Here is a 23,103-nt window from a genome sequence, read left to right as displayed (position 1 = left end):
CTCTCTGCCTACTTGTGTTCTGTCTGTCAAATAAAATCTTCAAAAAAAAAAAGTAGGAAATAAAAGTTTTTAGGAGATGGAGCCAAGCTTTGGTTAGAAGTAGGAATCCGGTGTGTCCCTAGTTCTCCGGGTGAAATGCAGCTGGAGATGGGTGTGGTCCGTCCCCTAGAATTTCCTATCTTCAGTTTGAGGAGGTGGTTACCATTCTAACCACTTAAGAACTGGTTCGTGCTGTTGTATTGACAAGGCAAAACTTAGCTCTAATGGTTTCCCTCCTTCTTGTCTTCAAATTAATAAATTGTCACTTTTTGGTAATGTTCACACGTCAGGTGTATTTTGGAAAGAAGCAAGGATGCAGCTGAAGTTAAAGGTGTAAATTGGCATCACACCCTTAGTTTTGTAAATGCTTTTAATGTTGATTTTTGTAGGTTGATCATAAGGAAGTGATAAGTGTGTTAGGTTATTTGTGGTTTGAGCTAATTTTAGTCTCCTGTTCACAGCTTGCTTTAATATCCTTTGACATTAAAACATGCTTTCTAGAAAGATTTTGAATGTAGGACACAATCTATATTCTCCACTGGCCTGCATTTCACAAAATACTTTCTCAGTGCCTTGGAAGTTGGACAGTTTGAAGCATAGTAATATTCTTTTAAAATCATTAATTCCTCTGCTTAGTGACATTTCCCCTTTTCTGGTGCATGAATTAGATCCTTTCATCGAGGTTTGGAACTCTTGCTCCAAGCTGGTGGCTAAAAGGGCACAGTTGATATTCGAGGATTTTTAAAAGAGCGTGATGGACCCTGAGGTGTACTGCTGAAGCGAGGCTCTGGTTGGCTGTGTGTCGGAAACCTTCCCCACCCTGTGCCCTCGGTGGATAGGGCCATTTGCTCCTAAGGGCTGGGCCTTAAATCTCTCCCCAGCGCTAGTCAGTTGCACACAGGACAGTTGTGTTTCCAGGCGTTAGTCCCAGGCTGCCCGGCTACCACCCTTAACCATCCAGCCTGAATAGACCTCTCCCCAGGGATTTGTGAGGTCATGGAAAAACACGGCTGGGTCCAGGTTCTCAGTCGGCCTTCTCAGTCGGCCTTCGACTGTTGTGGGACCTTGAAAGAGTTACACGCAGGATGTGTAAAATGCGGAGATTAGACGAGATAGCCTTACAGCATGACTCGAAGCTAACTTTCTACAAGTGCACAGTCACACGAGGAGCCAGGAGGATGGGGCAGCTTTTCTGGAAAACGTGGGGCTTTGTGTCCTACTCTTGCTGGACTTGGTAGCTTTATATGTTATGTGATTCCCCCTTACCTAATAGTGAGATGGAGCTTTACATTTCCAAATTAACTCCACTTAAAACTTTAAAAATCGATTATTATGTTCTTAAAAATAATTAACATTGCCCAGTGAGGGTGTAAATCCACTTGTTTCGTAAAATAACTACGTACCATTGATGAGTGCTGTTTTCTTGGAAACTCTCCTTAGAAATCCTTTTTATGTCTAAAAAGGATTATTGGGTTTTGTAATTGGACCAATACCTCCTGCTCAAGGGAGAAATGCATGGTCTGACCCACGTTCTACCCTCATTTGTAACAGAGCGCAGTAAACAGAGAACATTGATCTAATCTCTTCTGTGCTCGAGGCACTGCACAAAGTGCTTTACACGCCCTGCCATATAGTGTGCACCGTAAATTGGTCTTTGACAGCAGGCAGTGTTTTAGGAGGACAGTTAGGTATCAGAGCCTTGATGTTCTCTGCTCAGATCGCTCGTGTCCGCAGTCCAGCCTGACAGCAGCACTGTGGTCACGCCCACGCCGGTGCTCGGCCGCAGAGAGAGAGACAAGGAATTGTGCGAGGTCTCCCGGTTTGTTAGGACATAGAAGAGATAGTTTGTAGTTTTAGACCTTGGCTCAGTTTTCTCTCCTCTTTTCCTAGATGTCAGACTGGCCACCCACAGTCCTGTTTTGGTTGGTCCACACAGTGTTTTCATTTGTTTGTTTGTTTTTTTAGGAGGAGTTTAAATTTTTGTCATTGTTTCTAAATCAGGAGAAGTTCCATACAAACCTGGATTTCTGGTATTCTCTTGAAAAATCTGAAGACTACCCTGTCTGAGCCTACCTTGGCCGTGGTCTGCTAGGGGCACCCCTCCTGCTGGACACACACGTGTGTGTGCTTCAGTTTAGCACAGCTCCACGGCAGGTCACGCCGCCCTCCCTTACACGAACCACCCAGCTCTTGGAAGTTCTTGAGTTTGCAGCTTCTAGTCCAAGTTGGGTTTTTCCTTGGCATTTGATATTAGTATTAGAATTAAGATGATTTTAAAAAGATGTTTAGCCTTGCTAAGTAGCTGGTACACTGTCATTAGGGAAGATCAAAGCAAGGGAAGACTAGCCAGAGGCAAATTTGGTGGCTAGTTGGAAAATGCCTAGGAGAAAGCCCTTGACGTTAACATCCAGGATGAAATCTTGAACCAGGTGCTTCTTCTGGCCTTTCCCCTTCCCCTCTTCATGGTTAGCCCCTCCTACTATTTTGAGGAAGTTGGAAGCTGCCACCATTTTTTTCCACCTTGGGCGACTGAGTGTAAGGGTATTTTTGTCCCATGTTCAGCTATTTCCGCGAACTGTTTTTGATGACCAACATGGAAATTAAATTGGGACTTGATAAAAAGAAAGAGTTGCACAAATACGCTTGCATTGAGAAACTGAAGAAGTAGTGTTTTTAATGACTTGGTTAGGGATGAGACCATTTGTCACAGGTCTGAACTCCTGATTATATGGCTTCTCTACCTTATTCTGTCCAGGAATGAAATAAACGGTAGCCATGATACAAGTAAAATAAATACGCAGGTTATAGAGAATGTGTGTTGTTAAGGTCTCTATCCTTGTTCAGGAGCAGAGGGAGGTGTTATATTGTAGGTCATTTTTTTTCTTTGATCCTTCTTGAGCATCTGTTATTCCACAGAGATAATGTTGTATATGACAAATTAGAACAAACAGGGAAGATTCTTTACCATTATTAAACAGTCAAGGTCTTTGTTCTAAGTTTTGTACCTTTCCCCCCAAAGCAGAATTCCAAAAGGGGGTCCCCAAACCAGTTCAATATTTTAGTACCCCTACATCATGTGACAGGATGGCATTAGCCATTTTATACTTTTTTGTATATATGGAATGAAAACCTAAAGAACAATTTCTCCATGAAATTTTTAATCCACCTCATTTCCTCTCTGTTTTAGATTGTAAGCTTCTTGCAGGCAGGGTCCATTCATTCAGTTACTCAGCAAATACATGAACAGCTTCTGGGTGCTAGGGCCTCACTAGACAGTGAGGATAGTAGTTAACAAGACACACTTGGTCCTCGCCCTTGGCGGCTTTATAGTCCGGCCAGCAAAGGGGCTGAATAGAGATGGTCTCAGTTCAGAGTGATGAAAACTCTCACAGGCCTAGGCCCAGGGCACACTTGAGAGCAGGAAAAACAGATGGAGGAGCTGTCAGGTAAGGAAGGACAATCTATAAAAGTAATGTCTAAGTGGGGATCCCACAAGCAAGCAGGAGCAAGCCCTGTATGTTCTCCAGACCCCGAATCTGGGCTCCTCCTTACCCTTCATATTAAGTGTTAACATTACCTGCGTTTGAGAACATGGGAACGTATGTAACTTCCTTTCTCTTCGATTTTAACCCTTCTTCCATCCCTAGCACACATTTCTTGTGCATTTTATGCCCTCCCACATATAGTTCCTTTCTCCCTTTTTTTGTTTCCTGTGCCATTATTTCTTACCTTGACTGCGCTAATAGCCTCTGATAGGATGGCATAATGGAGGTCACATCATGGCATTGACCGCGTGCCACCGTGCACTGACTCATCTGTGTAGGTGTCTTCCTCAGGAGGAGGTTGGTGTGCCGTCAGCTTCCAGCCAGGGCGCACCAGCCACAGTGAGCTGCACTTAGCCAGCAAGTCAGTGCGGTACTGACTGCCGTGATCAGTGACTTGGCTGTAGATTTTATGCAGTCTCCTCAGTCTTTACAACTAGCAGAATTATTATATATTTTAATGGGCAAAATAAAGATTCTTTATAAGAATCTTTAAGTATAAGCCTGACTTGTTATGAATACATTGAAATTACGTGGTTAGACCCCTGATTTGCAGCTGACACTATGAGAGATTAAAGGTCTCAGTTATTCATTGTGGATTTTAAAGGATTTTTAATGATGTTGGCTGGCTTATCCCATTATGTGGTCTGTTTATTAGCAGCTTTTGGTACACAGATGGCTTTGTTTGAATGATTCTTTCAAGTCAAGTACCTTATAAAATAACTTAAATTTGCTGATAATTATCCTACTTTTAAATGGCTGAGTAATAGGCTTTAATTTTTAGGCATTTAAACACTTTGGATATGATTACAAATTCTGAGGCTACAGTTGCTTATGTTTAGACACAGAAATGTTCATCTTGAGAAATTCTGAAGGATTTACTGGTTACTGCCTGTTTCTCATTCACATGCTTACTGTGCTCCTTGCTGTGTAGAAGTGGTCAGAATTGGTATCATTATGGTGTTGTGTGTCCTCTTCCCTTTTCCCTTCCAATTCTAGCTGTGAAGATTATGTGCAGAAGTCCTGCATGTGATAAAAAAAAAAAAATAGTCATTGATCACTAATTAAAGATCTGAAAAGGAGAGTTTTCTTTACCAAGAGATGACTAAGTACAAAAAAAGACATTTTGACTGTTTCTTCTTTAATGGTGAGCGGGATGATTAAGTGAGTGTGTGTGTTTTCTGGTTTTATTTTGAAATCATATCCATGTCTGTAGAACATAGCAGAAGTAGATGTGTGGGGTAGAAAAAGAATGGTTCACAAGCCTCTCAACGGAATCACTAAAACAGCCATTAAATGGCCAAAATATTGCAGGGTGTGGTAGGGGAAGCAACCATTTTTAAGGTGGAAGTGAATAAGAAATATTATAAAAAGGCATTCTTTTTTTATTATTTTTTATTTTTTTTAAAAGATTTTATTTATTTATTTGACAGAGAGAGATCACAAGTAGGCAGAGAGGCAGGCAGAGAGAGAGAGGAGGAAGCAGGCTCCCTGCTGAGCAGAGAGCCCGATGCGGGACTCGATCCCAGGACCCTGAGATCATGACCTGAGCTGAAGGCAGCGGCTTAACCCACTGAGCCACCCAGGCGCCCTATAAAAAGGCATTCTTTATAGAAGTCCAGACTCTGGATAAGACCCCTGGTTCATTGATTATCCTTTGTCTTCAGATTTGCTAAGGAAAGTGAAAACACTTGGGGTTGGAGGGGAGAGAGAGGGGGTGTGTGTATCTTAATCTTAGGAGTTGGTTAAGATTTCCTGCTAGTCAATAAATTGCCAAATTGGGGAAGTGTTTAAGTTCTTGCCCCACCCCCATCCCTGCCTCCTCCTCTTAATTTACCTGACTCACAGTGGGTCTTCTGTTCCAAGGCTGCTGTCACCCCTGGGCCATGTCACTGTTCATTTGGGCAGTCCACCCAGCATGCCCACCTCATCCCTGGAAACCGCATGTCCCTCTCTCTTCGCTGTCTCCCTCCCATGGGCAAGGCCGGGTCCTCGGGATCTTCTCTCCCTTACACACGTCCTCACACACAGACCCTGTGCTCTGCGGTCCCGGCCTCCTGTGCTTCCACACTCCCTCACTCAGTTACTTCCCCATCTCTGGCTTTTGTCCTGATCCAGATTTCCAGCGGCTCCTTTCCCAGCCCCAGGTCCTCTCTCCCCTTCTTCCACAGTGGTCATGACGGGAAATGCTGTCTCTCCGACGATCCTAGCCTTTTTGCCCATCTGCTTGCTATCAGCATCCATGACCTGCTCCAGCCCCGGACCAGCCTTTCTCTCCCTGCACTCAGGCTCCTAAATGCTAGGGGAAGAAAATCTTCCTGGTGGAGAAAATCAGCCAGTTTTGCCACTTGAGCTGCTAGAAATCCAGTCTTCAGCCTAGATCTGTCTCCCCCAACCTCTGGCTGTCAGGTCTGAAACTCAGCTGCCATCCTTCCCGCCTCTTTTCTCTGACCGGGAGAAGGGGCCCTTCGTTCCTGTCTGAGGCAGCCCTTAGGTGTTGCCTTGACACCTTCCCATCTCACCTGTTGAAGGCATCTTGCCCTAAAAGGTTAGTGACCTTTTAGGCATGTGTCCCTAACCCTCCCTCTCTGTTGTCATCCTATTTGAGCCATTTAAACTCAGGCTTCCTCCAGCTGTGACTCTCCCTCCAGCCGCTGCTCTTTAGTTTCCTTCTCCAGTCGAAGTGTTCGAAGTAAATAGGTCACTGTGTCCATTGTTCACCTTCCAGTCACTTTGACTCAAGGAAGTTAGGTTCCACCCTACCGAGCCACACAGTAACTCCCGAGAATGTCACTGCTGGCTTCCTTGTCGCTACTCCGGGGGATTCTTTGTACTCTTACCGTGGTACCGTTTAACATGGCTGACCTTCGTTTGCTTCTTCAGTTTTCTCTGGCCTCTGGTTTCCATTACTTGCTCTTATTATTTCCGTTTTCTTTTTATAGCTTCCGTTTCTCTAGCTCATCCTTGCTCTCCCTCTTGGGCTTCTTCTCTGATCCTCTACTGGGGACGTTCGTCAGGGGTCCCCCCGCACTGCTCCTTTTCATCTGACTGTTTCTTCCGGGGCTGTCTCAGCTCCTCACTCAGGAAGTAGTCATGGCCCTTGAATGCAGAGCATGCGCGGGCACATTCTCGCAGTCTGGTGCAGCCTTCAAAACACTTTTAGCTCCTGAAATGGTAATGTTCTCTGTCTCTCCCAGAGCCTTTACGTGTACTGTTTCCTCTGCCTAGAACATTCTACCTTGCTACTTCTAGTTCTTCCTTTCAGTCATATATTTCCCTAGATCCAAGTTAGGTACCTCTTTCCCTAGATCCACTCCCCTTTCCCCAGATCCAAGTTAGGTACCTCTTCTAGGTCCTCCCATGACCCCCGTATTTCCCTTCTCGTAGCATGTTGTGCGGCTGTGCTGTAGTCATATCCACTGTCCTTTAGTTGCCTGTTTACTGACAAATTTCCGAGTCACCTGTCAAGTCTTAAAAATGAGTCGGGACTGCTTTTGTCTGAGTCGTTTGTATCTCTTAGTACCCCTCATTGTACCTGGCATATGGAAGGTGCCCAGTAAGCTGTTCCTGAACAAGTGGATGAGCTGTGCTATTCAGAACGTTCACGAATTGGGGTGGCTGGGTGGCTTAGTTGGTTGAGCGTCCGGCTCTTGACTTTAGCACAGGTCACGATCTCAGGGTTGTGAGATCAAGTCCTGTGTAGAGCTCCACTCAGAGATCCTGTCTCTCCCTGGGCACTCCCCTCCCCCCAAAATGTTCATGAACTGTTTGATAAGGAGGATCGAGTTTATAATATTGTGGAGACCATGTGTTACTAACCCACCATCGGTTCAGCACACACTTTGTTTTCTTTGTTTTGTTTTTGTTGCTTTTTATTATTTTTTTTTGTCTGACATACCCTCCCCCCCCCCCCAGTGACATTAGAAGCCCCTTCTGAGGGACAACCATGTGTAATTCTGGGTGTCTCCCTCAGAGTGCCTTGTGTATCCTCGGATTTCATTTCACTGGGCCTAAACCCAGATATATTCATGCATACACATAAACAGATCCCACACCTAGTGGAACAGAGTCTCATCTGCGGTCTGTCCTTGCCTTTCTCAGCTGGCCCGGCCTCTGTGCCATGTGCAGACCATGCCAGTCTGGAGGGGCAGTTTCCCTGTGGCTTATTAGCTGTTGTGTTCCAGCATGCTGGCCAAGTATGAGAGACAGCCACGGTATGAAAGTCTCCGTCACTCAGACTTCATAGGTTTGGTAGCCGGGACTGACCAACGCTGGCAGGAAACAGGCATTTATTAAAAGCAGAGAGTTGTCAACTTGCAGGAAGCAAAGCTCTTGTTAGCATATGATTTTGTGGTTGGTTTGGTGCAACACTGTAAAGAACAGAACTAGGCAGGAATGGGGGCTATGTGCTTGGGTCTCTAAAGTTAGATCCTTTTTCCTAAGTAAATTGCCTTTAGAGTTTCATTTGTTTGGAATTTCCTGAGATTTGGATCTTGCCAGAAAGTTCAGAGCAAAAAAAAAAAAAAAAATGCGGGCAGGTGAAGCATTTGCATCTGAAACGAAGTCACTGTTTTTGTTTTTTACTTTTTCTTAACATATGATCGTTGGTTCAGCCCTGAAGATTATTCCATTATTTGTGGATCTTAACCTTTCCCTCATCTTCTGGATCTTACGAAACAAGCGGTTTTGTTTGAGTGGAGAAGAGGAGGAGAGGAATAAAAATAAACGCGAAAGCCTTGTCTCTTGCCTGGGCAAGCTCGGCTTTATGGCTTGGAGCGGAATGACACATCTAGTCTGGTGAAGAAGGGATACTTAAGGTTGGCTTGGCTTCTTCTTGTATTTGATTTTTTTTTTTTTTTTTTTTTGGAAGGTCTTTCTTTTAAACTGGAATTTTTACGAGAATGTAACCGAATTTAGAATAGAAGCACTTAGTTTTGCGATTTGCTGAGCACCTATTTTAAAACTGTTCTGGTAAACAGCTTGGGGCGAAGATTGTTTTCAAGTGAATTGAGACCCCTCTCGTGACCCCTCTGACCCAAAGGGAGTCCTGCTCTTCCTGGTCCAGCGGCCTTTCCTCCAGATGTGTTACTTTCCTGGAGCCCCAGGATTGCCTTTCATCAGAGTAACGGAGTCTAAACGGAAGAGATTTCTTATTAGATTATAGCACTTGCTTGCCTTCATTCTGCTTATGTCCATTAGAGCAGCAGATCTGACTCCTCTGTGTTATTTACTGAGCTTGTTTTGTTTTAAGTAATTCTCTACACCCAGCATGGGGCTTACCCCTGAGATCAGGAGTCCCATGTTCTACCGACCGAGCCAGCCAGGCACCCCTATTTACCGAGATTTTTTAAAACCTAAAAATGCCTGTAAACAAGGTTGAAGGGTCAGAGGTAGAACAGTTAAGAACAGAGTAGAAATAGCTTTAAAGACGGGGTTGTTGGCAGGAGTCTTATAAAACGTGTTGAAGGTTGTGTGGGAAGCAGTAAGCATTTGTGTTCCAGTGTGTTGGGTTTAAGCAAACTTATTCGGTCCCCATGTTGCAGGCTGTGTGTCATTGAGTCCCCACCCACAGGCGTACTCTTTGTCCTGTTTTCTCCCATCTTTGCTTCCCCCACCCCCACCGCAACCACCACTAGCAATTACCGGCGTGTTGGATCTTGAGGCTGCTTCCCTATAAGGATACGGGGCATGTGGTGTTGGCTATAGACATGGTAACCAAGTTCTGTGGGTTCTCTCCCGTGTACCTCGTGATGTTTGACTGCCTGCAGACCAGCAGTAAGCTGTCTTTTCTGCTGTCTGGTCCATCTGTTGTTGCTCGCTGCCTCTGCTTTTAGGGTGCACGGATGGCCTGCCAGTGCCAAGTGGGGAGCATGGACGAGAGAAGCAAGCCCAGGCTGAAGCAGGTTGGGAGGGGGTTAATAAACAGCCGGAAAGCTACCACAGTATGTCCGTAGAGTAGAGCAGGATCAGTGTGTGGCAAAATTTTGTGTTGGTGGGTTTTTATTTTTTTTTTATTACTATCTCCATAGAGCCCTTCGTAAATCGACATGCCTGGGTAAAAGCCGTGGCTAGTGGTCTGTGTCATGGAGTACCTCAAAATTTATTACCATCCACAGCAGCCCCTTAAATCTTTTTTGGGTCAGCTCACAGGAACTCTGTTCAGATGGATGTTTCTGGCTGGCATAGTCAAAATGGTCACCAAGCATGAAAGTACAGACATTCCCTAATACACAAATGTGTCTGCTTCAAAAGTTTGAAAGTTGGTTGTCTGGGACTTGGAACAGTTTTCTATAGAATCAGTGTTATAAATAGTGATTCGGTTCCAAGCTCACCTGTGGAAACTTTTTATCTGCAGTACACCTGAAATATTCCCATTAATATAACAGGTACTTCCCCATAGAATTAGTGTATGTGATAGTCATTAGTAGTGCACATAATAGTGATTTTACAAATAAGAACCGTTCCGGAGTCCATCTTGGGGGTAATACGTATGCGGTTACATGCGGGGAAGGTGGGTGTGGGTATGGGTTAATGTCTCCGCTTCCCATGCTACACTGGCACTCTATGTGATTTTGCTCCTCACTTCTGTGTAGTATGGACGCCTGTGGATTTTGGAGGCAGGCTGGAGTTAAGGATGCAGGGGGTAGAGAAGAACTGAGAAGAACACAGTTAGGCCAGAGTTTCTGGGGCTGGAGAGCGATGACAGCTTCTAAGGACTCTTCTCGGGCCTGGCTCTCTCTTTTCCTTACCCTCTTTTTGTTTTCCTCTGGGGCCCCAGGCATTGGCATTGGCCTGTTTTTTTCCTTGGTTACCATTTTGTTGCTTCTGAGCAGGGGCTTGTCTCTGGTCTATAACCAAATACCCTATCTGTCCTGCTTTGGGAAGAAATATATACTCTTTTTGAGGTTTTCTAAATTAAATGTTGCGGCAGAGTTATCCCATGTTATTTTTGCTGTGAGAAATTATAGAATCCCAGATGACTACACTTTATAAACCAAATGAATTTCAATCTCCTTCTCCTCTTTTATACATCCCATTGCAGAAAATAACAGCTTTTATAATGAATGTTGCCTCCCTTGGTTGTAGTTCTGATTTTGTTTTCAGAGAAGACCTTTCTGCGATAGTCCATGATGTGATGCAGTGCACTTCCTACTCACCCGCTCTAGAACTGTCCTCTGCAGTGTTGTAGAGTCCAAGATGTCTTCTGCCAGGAGAGAGGCTAAACCTTGGGATCAGTCTTGACTATGGTCTCTTACAGCTTGACTCCTGTTTCACATGGTACAAAGATAGTCTTTCTTTTTGGGCAAGGACTGGCAACACCAGGCAATATAGCAGGCAGGACCTGGGAGAGCTGAATGGCACAGCAGGGCCTGGCCCTGGCAGTGTTGTGGGAAAGCGTCTGCCTGTGGTCCAGGTCTCTCCTCTCCTGCGGATATTAACATCCCTCTACCTGAACACATAGACAACTCAACCTGTACCTAATTTTTGTCCTCCACTAAACACTACCAAAATGCTCGGACATTGGGCTGTTAGCTGATGTAGATAACAGGGCTGAGCCCTCCCCTCTAGCAGCTCGTGCACTTTCGAACTGGCTTGTGGAGACCATAGAGCTGAAGGTTCTCGGCCCATTCATACCCAGCTTTTTGATGGCTCTGTTTCCCTTCTGAGCAGAAAGGGACACAGCAATGCACACCTGGAAAGGAGGGTTTGATGCACTGCTTCTAAAAGGTACTGCTTCTGAAAGGTTCCATCTGGCAATATTGTAATCAAGAAGATGGGTCAGGTGGAGCTGAAGGAGGAATGTGGGGGCTCTCCCGAACTACAGATGGTTCCACAAGTACATTCTGGCATAGTGTGGTGAAAGTTTCTGGCATTTTTTCCCCCTTAATCAAGGGCACAGAAGGGGGGGGGGTTGTCTGGTCATAGATGCTGTTACAAACAATGGGTCTTGCTTTTTAGCAAATCTTACCCAAATGAGACTTTAGATTTTTCTCTCTGTAATTTCCTAGCATTTCTTCTGAAAAATGTATAATTATTTTTGCCACAAAATCACTCAAGCACTTGTCTTTTTTTTTTTTAACCTGTGCAAATATGCTACATTCTTTTAAAATGGGATCAGCAGTAGGATACCCAAAAGATTTTATGTATTTTCTAATACATTCTTTTTATATTAAATAGGTTTCTGTAGATTTTCGTATGCTTTTGGAGGTTTGTTCTGTGATGTAGACCACTGCTTTATAGCTTGATTTTTTTTTTTTTTAAACCACTAAGAATTTTTTTCTGCTTTGAGAAGTCCATTGCGTGATTATAAAATCAGGGGATACTTATATTTACCTATCTATCTGTGGTGGCACTAACTCAAAATCTAATCTTCAACTCTCTGATTTACCCTTACATCCAGCTGATGGCCAAGTCCTCCACCTTCATTCTTGGTTGTATGTCTGAACTGCTTCCCCTTCCTCCTGATCTGTTTCCTTTAGGGCATCCAGGCCCTAGGCCCTCCTGGTCTCCGGCCTTTTACAGTTGCCTTCAGCTGTTTTGCTCTCTTGGCCCTGGTCCACCCGAGGAATCCTCTGCCTAGGGGGAAATCGGGATTTGGTTACTGAAAGAAAGCCACTAGAAAGAACATCTTTCAGCTTCTGAGAGGCCAAATAGTGTTTTTTGCAGCATGCTTTTCCTTTTTAATATTTAGCATTTTATATGATGTAACTTTTGTTTTTATTATTTTTAAAATATTTATTATATTTATTTTATTCTTTATATATACGTGTGTGTGAGTATGTATATTTATTTCCTTCTTAGCTGGCATGTGAACCCTCTGAGAATATGCGATCGTGTATTTCACATCTTCGTGTTCTCAGTACCTAAAGTACCACAGTGTCTGGCCCAGCATTGCCTTGTGGACTTGCACACACTGAACCTTCCTTAGTTAAACAGGACATAGTGTTATCCTCCCTGCCCCCCACCCCAAACCAAAGACATTCCTTTGAATACCACATTGTCCTGGCAGACCACACCTTGATACCTCCTGTAGGAGAAGGGAGGCTGCGGTTGAAAGAGAAACAAGGGGTTAAGATCTGGGCTTTAAAATATCTGCGGCTTCTATGCTGGCCATTGAGGGTGTTTTTTCCAAAGTTAATCTTAATTGCATGTGGTTTTGCTTCTTGCTAACTATAGAATTTAGTTGCTGTGTAGAATTCGATACTTCTGTAAATCCTTTAGAAATGTTTGTGGAATGAAATGAACCATATGAAGGACTCAGCACTTAAGTAATCTACCTAACAGTTCGTCTTGAACAGGAGAGTCCTCTAATTTTCCCTATAAACCATTATGACGCTCATCTATAAATCCATGTAAGTCATGCTGGCACGTAACTCATCACGAGTTTATTGGGCACCTGCAGGTGCCAGGCAGTGTGCTAGGCACTGACAAGGACAGGAGTGATGGGGAACATAGACCTGTGGTCTTTTTCATGGTCCTAGGGAGGAGAGAGCTGAAGCCATCACACAAACGATTAATCTTGTTGTGGAAGTGCTATGAAGGACACTTAAGGGGTGCCAGGAGGGTGTTGAAGGTTGGACTTTAAGCTGGTTGCAAGGGGTCACTGAATGGGTAAGCGAGGCCTGAAGGAGCGGGTGGGCGAGCCTCTCTGTTAGAAATAGCTTAGCCTTTTCCGGAACAGGGAAGGCATGCCAGAGTAGAGTGGCCAGAGTACTGGTCTCTAGTGTATGCCACCTTTTGAGAGAATGACTCCTGGAAGTTTATTTATTGCTAGAAAGTAGTAATTCCCCTTTGATTATACAAATTTCATTTTATTTTATCTTATTTATTTATGTTTTAAAAGATTTTATTTATTTATTATACAGACAGAGATCACAAGGAGGCAGAGAGGCAGGCAGAGAGAGAGGAGGAAGCAGGCTCCCCGATGAGCAGAGAGCCCGATGCGGGGCTCGATCCCAGGACCCTGGGGTCACGACCTGAGCTGAAGGCAGAGGCTTTAACCCACTGAGCCACCCAGGTGCCCCAATTATACAGATTTTAAAAATTAAGGATTTGTTTTATAGTAGAATTCTGTGATTTGTTGAACTGTCCTGTATTTACTTTCCTCCTATTACTTGAGATTTTATAAAATATTTTTTAAATGTCCAAAGTCTTGATTATGTCCTTTCAACCTTGTTAAGAAACCTTTATATTTCTAATTTATACTATATTTCATTGTAAAGTAAAAACAAAGAATAAAAATTTGCTCTATCCCTGTCACTGTGTAAGTACTACAAATATTTTGTCTGTATTCTGCAGATTAAGATTTTAATTTTTTTTAAAGATTTATTTTAGAGAGAGAGCCATGAAAGCATAAGCGAAAGTGTGAGCATGGGAGGGAGGGGCGGAGGGAGAGGGAAAGAGAATTCCAAAGCAGGTTCCCTCTGAACACGGAGCCTGACGCAGGGCTCAGTCTCAAGGCCCTGAAATCATGACCTGAGCTGAAATCAAGAGTTGGATGTTCAACCAGCTTAGCTACCCAGGTGCCCCTAAAATTTTATTTTTTTAAAGGTTTTATTTATTTAGAGAGAGCGAGTGTGCATGAGTTGGGGGGCGGGGCAGAGGAAGAGGGAGAAGCAGATTCCCTGCTGAGCAGGGAACCCCTTGCAGGACTAGATTCCAGGACCCTGAGATCATGACCTGAACCAAAGGCAGACACTTACTCGACTGAGCCATCAATGTGCTCTTCTGATATTTTATTTTTAAGAGATCTCTACATCCATCGTGGGGCTGGAATTTATAACCCTGAGGTGAAGAGTCACATGTTCTACTAACTCAGCCAGCCATGCACTCTTGTCAATTATATTTTTAATTGAAATTTTTATGGAGATAATTATAGATTCATATGCAGCTGCCAACGAGAGGTAATACAGAAATCCATTGTACACTTTGTCCATTACCCCCCATGGTAACATTATGCAAAACTAGTACAGTATCACAACCAGGAGAGTGACATGGATAGAATTTGCCCATCTTATTCAGATTTCGGTTTTACTTGTATTCATTTGTATTATTTGTTTTCCATAGACTCTTGTATCAGTAATGCTATTTTTGATGCTTTAATTATAGGGTGTTTTTTTTTTTTTAAATCTGCCTGTAAGAAGCATCCCTTCCCCTAATCATATATCTCTGGCATGCCCTCTGTGTTTTCTCTGAAGCTATTTAAAAAACAGCTGCCTACATGAAAAGAAGTAGATTGAAAACAAATTGTCAGTCTGAACGTACTTTACCAGTCTTGTGGTTGTTTACAGACTGTTTAGCTAGTTCATTCAGACTAGCTGGCTAGTTTGGCTGCTGAAAGATATTGTGGATGGTTTCTAACCAAGAGAGAACCATTTAGTGTCATTCAGAATGGACTGAAGTATTAACTGTCGGAAAAAGACCTGACAGTGATAAAAATGTCTAGTTGCTTGTGATTTTAAAAAAGCAGAGTAAGTAGAAGAGTTAAACATCCAGGGAAAGTATCAGTAACAAAGGAGGCTTTTTGAGACCTTCGCTCTTACTCTTGAATGAACATTCTCAGGTGGTAACAGATCATGCGGCCGTCGATGACTGCTCCTCTGTGGGACAAATAACCAGAAAGATATGCACCACTCCAGTGGATACACACGTGGGCAGTTGGTTGTCAGCGGTCATAGGATTTTCATATGTGATCTGGTTTTCAGTGTTGCTTGGATTTTTCTCAATGAGAATTTTTCATTTGGGGTGTATAAAAAGGAAAGAAACAGTAGATGCGTGAAAAGGACGTTGTTTTAGAGTGACTGAGTTCCAAAATCATGAAGCGGGCGGAGGGAAGCAGGATGGTTGATGCTGCTTGCCCGGTTGCATGATCCGCCTCCAGAGCACATCAGAGCACCACAGAGCAGATAGTGGGCTGGAGAAAAATTAAAAGCAGAAGTATCTGCCAAGGGACTTTATCCATGCAAATGGAAAAGGCCCAAAGAGAGAAACTGGTTAGGTACGATTGTGAGGTTAGAGTTTGGGCAGTGGAGAAGGCAGGGAGCTCTTTCTGTCCAGAATAGCATCTCTCTGGGGAGGTTAGACGCTCCCTGGTTTAAAAAAAAAAAAAAAATTTACTGTGGAGTTCTAACTGGCCTTACTTAGCAGTTCTCAACAATTAAAATGTGGTAACATAAGAATAGAAGGAACCTACTTAAATAGAATTTATATCTCAAACTTAACTGGTAAAATGCTGAAGTGATTTTTAACTTAAACCAGCTTTCATGGACCATTATTGTGGAGGTTCTAGGTAAAGTAATAAGAAAAGTAGATCATTGCTAAAGTACCGGTAGATGCAGATATAGTGTATTTGCTAACGCAATTGATAGACTCCTAGAAAACGCGGTTTAAAAAAAAAAAACCCTGAGTAAATGAAGGCTGGTTAGATGGCTGGATTACGAGATTATATTACAGGATAATGTGTCTAGTGTGAGCCCGTCTGTAAAAACAAGCAGTAAGAATTCATGATTTATGTTTGCGTATGTTTGGAGAAAATTTGGGAGAGTAGACACTGACTAGACTGTTTACCTTGGTTAAGTTGTTTTTATTGCATCTTTGTATTCTCTACTTGGGACATGTTGTTCTTATAATTTCTGAGAAGGAACTTTCGGTATTGAAGAATGTTTGTATTCCTCTAATGATTCCTCTTGCACAAATCTTTATCATGTACCCTTGGTGCCCTCCGTGTTCGGCTGTTACTGTGGTGCCCTTCTGTGAGCAGGACCGATGGTACCTGGTGGGCATTTATTCCTGTTCCTGTCCTCCGTCGCCAGCATCTGATTTGAGCTACTCTCAGTTGATTCTTGAAGATTCTCAGCCGATATCCATAAAACCCATCAACGAGATAAAAACTCTTTCCATTCTGCCTCCCATACCCCCTCTTGATAGTTGTACTCCATGTTATTACACAGTGCACGGTTTCCCTTACCGCTCACCGTCCTGGTTTTAAATCAACTAGCACATACTAAGGCTACTACCCATTCTTCCCCAAGTCTCCTTTGTCATATCGGTTGCTTGATGCTCATTCTCTACCAGATGTCTCTGGACAGGTTATGGAACAATATTCTGTGAATTGATAATGCATGTTCTTAACAGTATATCTGCTGCCTTTAAATTTGAAGACCACTTTGCCTGAATATAAAAATCTTTGGATCACATTTTTTTCCTTAAGTGATTTAAGTATATTGCTTTATTATCTTCTGGTATAAAGCATTACTATGAGTGTCTGACAGCCTAATTATCTTTCCCTTAAAAGTCACTAGGTCTTTTTGCAAGATTCTGAAAGGATTTTTTTAACCTTTTATTTCAAAGTCTGATCATTTATTAAACCATACCATGGTCACAATTTTCATTCATTCTCCTCCAAAAAGTGTATTCTTTCAGTGAAGAATTTCGTACCTCTTTTTTTTTTTTTTTTAAACCTTAGTTAAGTCTTGATTTAGAGTTTTCAGTATTTCTTTTCTTACATTGCTTTGGGTTCCCTTTTCAGGGACTCAGCCTGTTCTGTTTGATCTTCTTTGCCTGTAATCTGTTTCTTTCACCTTCTCTCAAAAATTTTAAAATCTTTCCTTATTTATTAAAAAAAAAAATTGCGGGGTACCTGGCTGGCTCAATCAGAGCATGTGATTGTGGATCTCAGGGTCATGGTTTTGAACCCCACAATGAGGGTAGAGATTACTTTTAAAAGCTATACTATATTTAGGTTGAAATTATTTTTAAATATGGGGCACCTGGGTGCTCAGTCCATTAGTGTTTGACTCTTGGGTTTGGTTCAGGTCATGATCTCAGGGTCATGAGATGGAGCTTTGCCTTGAGCTTCATGGTGTCTGTTTGAGATTCTCCCTGTCCTTCTGCCTCTCCTGCTCATACCTTCTCTCTAAAAAAGTCTTTTTGATTTAAAAAATTAAGTATGATTTCAAAAAATTTTACATAAAAATTATAGTAGTACAAGGAGGCTATTTCTGTTTGTTTCTTTAAAAATTGTTTTAGCTCCCCCTTTTTTTTCTTTCAAGGAATTAAGCATGTTGTTTTGCACTCGTGATCCTCCTTGTTTTGTCTTCATTTCCGAAAACACACTTTCCTTTAACTTTTAATTTTTTCCTGATGTCTTTTTCTTCTCTTTTCAGATCATTCTTTTTTTCAATGACCTTGATTCTTGAGTTCTCATTCTTGTCTATATTGTTCTTCCAGAGCTTCTACCACTTTCTTAATTTCTGTTTGCTAGTTGGATGAGTTTTCGTGGTCATTTCTCTAGCTGGCTTTTATTTTCTGTAAAGATAGTGCTGTGTCCCTTGCTGTCTTCCGTAGAATAACTCTGTGTGGAACTCAAGTGCTCCTTGTCTTCACATCATTTTTAAGTGAACACTTTCCTTGTAGTTTTTGGAAGGAAGGGGTGGGTCAGGTGGATAATCTAGTTTAGGGCTCTCCAGCTCCCTCTTCCGATGTCTTTGTGAAGTTATTTTAAAATTACCTTGAACTTTCAAAGATCTGCTTCATCGAAGCCTCCTCTTTCCTTAGCCCCCTTTTGCCCGTATTTGCTTAATTTGTTCTCCTCCTAGAAGCTTTTCCTCAGTGCAGGTCTTTGTCGTAGGAGGGCCTTTCTGTGCCCAGTTTTGAGAGTCTCTAGGGCCTGCAACGCCCCAGCACCTTGGGTGGCAGGAGAGCCTGGCCTTGCCCTTGAACTGGAGCCTGCAGAATCTGTTTCCGGTTTGGCTACTAACACAGACTGGCTGTCACACTTCACAGCACACATCTGCTGGTGACTGGGGGCTCTTCTCATCTCAGAGTTGTCAGAATCAGCCGGGGTCTTGAGTCACCTTCCTCCCACACAAATGCTGATGCCATGTGGGTCTCAGCGAGTGGTTTGTCCCTATGTCTTTGCACTTGCAGGATCATACGGGGGTGTCTTGTCTCTGGTTTTGTTTAGTTGTTATCTGAGTTAGTCTTCTATCCTTATTGCTCTTTTTACTTATGTGGAGGAACTTGGGAGGAAGGGGAAAGTGCCATTGCTGCCGTCACCTTCCCGGTCCTAAAACCAGAGTAGTTACTCAGGAACCTACATCTCATGATATCATCCCCTAACTTTGAAAAACTGAGCTTTTAGACTCTGTTTCAAGAACACTTTCAAACATAAAGAATTAGATTAGTATAATGAATCCTTATGTATCCATCACCTAGTTTCAAAAATTATAAACTCAGGACCCATCTTCTTTCATCTGAACTCCCCACACCCCACCCCATGAACCCCTTTTAGCTCTGTTTTGTTTTGAAGTAAGTCCTAGCACCATAACAAATGCTTTTTTCAGAGAAGGGAAAAAAAAAACCCTGAATACTCTGGGATTGGAGAGGCCAGAAGCACCTCTAGAGGAAGGTGAAGGATCAAGGAAAGGAGATGATTGCATCCGGGGTCTGGGCCAAGGTGCCTATCAGCCTGGAAGTACAGTTAGAGTACAGCTTCTGGGGAGCTGGGCATCATGGCAAGCCCCGCTTGGGCACAAGGAGCTAGCAAGACCGTGCTTGCCGTGCCTGCCTGAATAGTGTTTGCGGGGTCCCCGTGTGTCATAATTTGGGAGTGCTTTGTACTCAGCTGAGCCCTGCCTCAGCCTGGCTTGGCAGCCCCATGTAAGATCCTTCCTGCTATCCCCGCCATTGGCCTGTGCCATCCCAGATTGGTAGGGAGGGTGTGTATTCGGATGGAATGTTGCCTTCTCCAGGAATGTATCACATCAGAAAATGGCTCTGCCTGCAGGGGAAGGGGTGGGGGTGGGGGGTAGAGACACATCCTTCCAAGAAATGTTTCTCTCACACCCAAGCATTCCCTGGGTATCCTAGGCAGGAAATTACTCGTTACTGGAAAATCACCCGTGAGCCTCGTATTGAGCCTCGTATTGAGGTTGAAGAGAGAACAGAATTCTCACACTTAGTTCTGTCATCAGTGCTTTCTTACTGCCGTCATTTTGTACCCACTGCAGTCCTCATGCTGTGGCGCTCTCTTGATTCCGGAGTCACAGCTCTCCCTGGCTGCTCTCTGACCTTAGAACACTCCCCGAGGAGATCCTCACTGAGGCCCTGCTTAGGTAAGAACTGGGCTGCGCTGCCCAGCAAGCTGGACCCAGTGAGTGTCTGCTCCTTTGAGCAGGAGAGACTCATCTGTCATCTCTTCTGGAAAACCTGTCCAGCCCTGTTGAATGGGGGCAGGAAGTTTAGGAAGTGTGCTTTGTGCCCTGGGCATCCCTAGGAGTCTGAGCACACCTCTGCGTGGGGTGCAGGCCACTGTAGTGTGCTGCGGCGGCCCGCTGTGCTTTCTGACCTTGGTATGAGGACAGGAGCCTAGTCTGTGGCCCAAGCAGCGGGCTTCTGAAATTGCCCGGAGGAAGAATGGCCATCCCTTCTGTACCCCATGCCTCTGTGCCAAGGTTTCCTTTCAAGCAACAGTGCTGGGACGGGCTGGGCAAAACAGCTTGGGCATAGCTGTCTGATTTATTTCCTCCCATTGATGCCAGTCAGTCTGCAAGGAGAAGCGACTGGTCAGCTGGGCTGGGAAGGTCTCTTTCCTCTGTACCAGATGTGGCTTCTCTGAGTTAATTGTTCCTGAATTTACTGTTCCCATTTTTACTAACTAACTTTGGTATCTTTCCCCTTTTCCTGTAGAATAGATTTCCCCTCTGATCAGTACTTCCTGCAGTATTTGTTTAAGGCCTCAGGTGGTCGTCCCCCACTAAGTGGGAACTCAGTGAGGATGAGGACCATGACCTAACTACCTGCCTCATCAACACTTGGCACAACTTGAAATGCAAGGGCACAAATTGGCTCCAAGTACAATGATATATTGTGGTTTTGATTCTGAAGGTCATTGTCAAAACTCCGCTTTCGGCATCTTGTGGAAGAATCTGCTGTAAGGACTATATTTGGGTGGCAAAACCAATGACCTTTTAAAGAATTGTATAATTCTGGCTTTTAAACTATCCTGTCCTCTAATGAATATATCCTAGGTAAATTTTGTACTGTTCACTGTGAGTATTCTTGTGAAGATTGCTTTCCAGCACAGGAGGAAAACCAACATTCTGCTAGTGATTTTTTTTTTAAGTTTATGTATTGCTGTAACATGAAAATGACCCTAGATTTAGTGCTTCTAAAGGTCTTTATTTATCCTGATCTTTGCAAAATGTTTGATCCACTTGGCCCTTGGGATTTATTTTCCTGCTAGTCAGTTAGTGAGCCTTGAGAGGAAGAATATCTAGCTATTGTACTATCTTTAAAGGATATTACATCTCCAATAGCTTCAGTTATTTATGTAACAATAGTGACCCCAGCTTGTGTCTAGCAATATGTATATGGATTTGGTTCCTATTTAGTTTTAGTTGTGGCATTGAGATATTGAGCAAACCCTCCTGAGGAAGGATTTGGCATCTCTCAGCCTTAAAAAGCTTCTAAAAATTGATCGTATGTTATTAGCAAAGGTTTACTGCCTCTTTCCATTGTGTAGAGAATGTGCTTTTCATGTGTTCAGCTCGAAAGCAGAAGACTAAAAGCCCAAGGCTTGAGAGTGGAGAGGAGGAAGGGATAGAACATTAAAAAAAAAAAAAAAAAAAAAAAAATAATCTCACTAAGTATGTTGACAAGGTAGGAAGATGTACTAATTTAATTTGTTGGGAAACTGCTACCTGTATATTGCCTAAAAGGTGTATTTTAGTTAAATATACTTTCTTTTAAATATTTTATTTATTTATTTGACAGACAAGTAGGCGGAGAGGCAGGCAGAGAGAGAGAGATTGGAGGAAGCAGCTTCTCTGCTGAGCATAGAGCTCGATGCAGGGACCTTGGGACCCAGGACCTTGGGATCATGACCTGAGCTGAAGGCAGAGGCGTTAACCCACTGAACCACCCAGGTGCCCCTAGTTAAATATACTTAATAATAAAATTTGTTTTGCTGGAGGTTAGAAGTCAGGCAGTTGATATGGTGAACAATGCTTTGCCCTTTTTTTTTTTTTTTTTAACAGAACTGCTTATGAACATGGTGACTAGAAATGGTGTTTTTAATTCTTTCTTTTATTTTGCTACAAGCTTATATACATAGTAATACATACTAGATAGATGTGGGGGAGATTTTTATATCCCAGTCATCCTGTCCATTCTTTCCTTACAGAAGAATAAAGGAACAGTATTCATTTTAACTACAAAACTACTATTGTAGGTTTTTAAAATCCCCATACTTTAATCTCTTGTGTTCTTGATGATTTTTAATTTGCTAAATAGTTGCAAAAAATTAATCTAGGCTGTATGGTCTACTTTAAAAAACAACTCTACCTAATTGTAGGCGTTCGTTCATCTGTCTATGAAAAATAGTGATTTGTTCATTCTGAAATCAGAATTATCAGATGCAGCTGCATTTTGTTACTATTTCAACTTAGGGAAAAGGAGGGGGAGCTCTCTTTAATATACAACTTGAGCTACTGAAATACACAAGCACAAAGATTGCACTGAGTTTGGTGGGACTGATAAACTGATTGAACCAGAAGCACAGTGTGAGACTTAAAGGTTAATAATGGGCATAGTTGAAAATTGTAATTAAGGAAAATAAACTCCAGATAGATTAAGAATTTTTTTTAAAAAGTGATATTGCCATATTGAGGAAGATAGACTTTCTACAGTTAGGAGCAGTAGAGGAAATTGCACAGGAAAAGGTCAATAGTTTGGAACACATACAAATTTAAAACTACTTTTAGACTTTTAATTACACAGGCAATGCATGTTCCCTGTAGGAAATACTGGAAAGCAATAGAACATAAAAACCACTCATCATCTTGTCAACTAGCAGTGGCCACTCCACTCTTAGCACATTGACAGTTTTATGACCATCCTCCCACACTTAAATTTCGTTTCCCATACAAAGAAGTTTTTAAATGTACAACAAATAAAGTGGAAAAGTGGCTTCCAACAGAGACAGAATTGGTGGCTTTAAAATATATGAAGAGGTTATATGAATAAGAAAAATACTAGTATTCTCAAAGATCGGTAGGCAAAGGACAGAAGAGTTCACTATGTGTACGTTGTACAGCCGACACTGAACACCAAGTTGGGCCAAGTTGGTTAGGCTTCCTTACAAAAGCTGCATTTCCTATGCACACGAACGGCTGTTGGGATAGACCTGGGACATTGTCTTCTCTGTGTTCTCTTCCAACATTCTGAGACATAATGAAGATATAAATTAAAATGTGTGGGAAACATTTTTCTTCTTTAGTTGATTTCTCAAAAAAACCCATGTAGGAGGGCGCCTGGGTGGCTCAGTGGGTTAAGCCGCTGCCTTCGGCTCAGGTCATGATCTCAGGGTCCTGGGATCGAGTCCCGCATCGGGCTCTCTGCTCAGCAGGGAGCCTGCTTCCCTTCCTCTCTCTCTGCCTGCCTCTCCATCTACTTGTGATTTCTCTCTGTCAAATAAATAAATAAAATCTTAAAAAAAAAAAAAAATTAAAAAAAAAAAAAA

At 42.8% G+C, this 23,103-nt stretch overlaps 1 protein-coding gene across 7 annotated transcripts in view; it reads left to right on the top strand.

Annotated features, from left to right (window-relative positions):
• PTPN1 (protein tyrosine phosphatase non-receptor type 1) overlaps positions 1 to 23,103 on the top strand; it is a 90,920-nt gene that overhangs the window by 8,864 nt on the left and 58,953 nt on the right. The gene's annotated exons all lie outside the window — the stretch shown is intronic.

This window comes from Mustela erminea, chromosome 7 (assembly GCF_009829155.1).
Source record: "Mustela erminea isolate mMusErm1 chromosome 7, mMusErm1.Pri, whole genome shotgun sequence".
NCBI lineage: Eukaryota > Metazoa > Chordata > Mammalia > Carnivora > Mustelidae > Mustela > Mustela erminea.
This window is presented reverse-complemented; position numbering and strand designations above follow the sequence as displayed.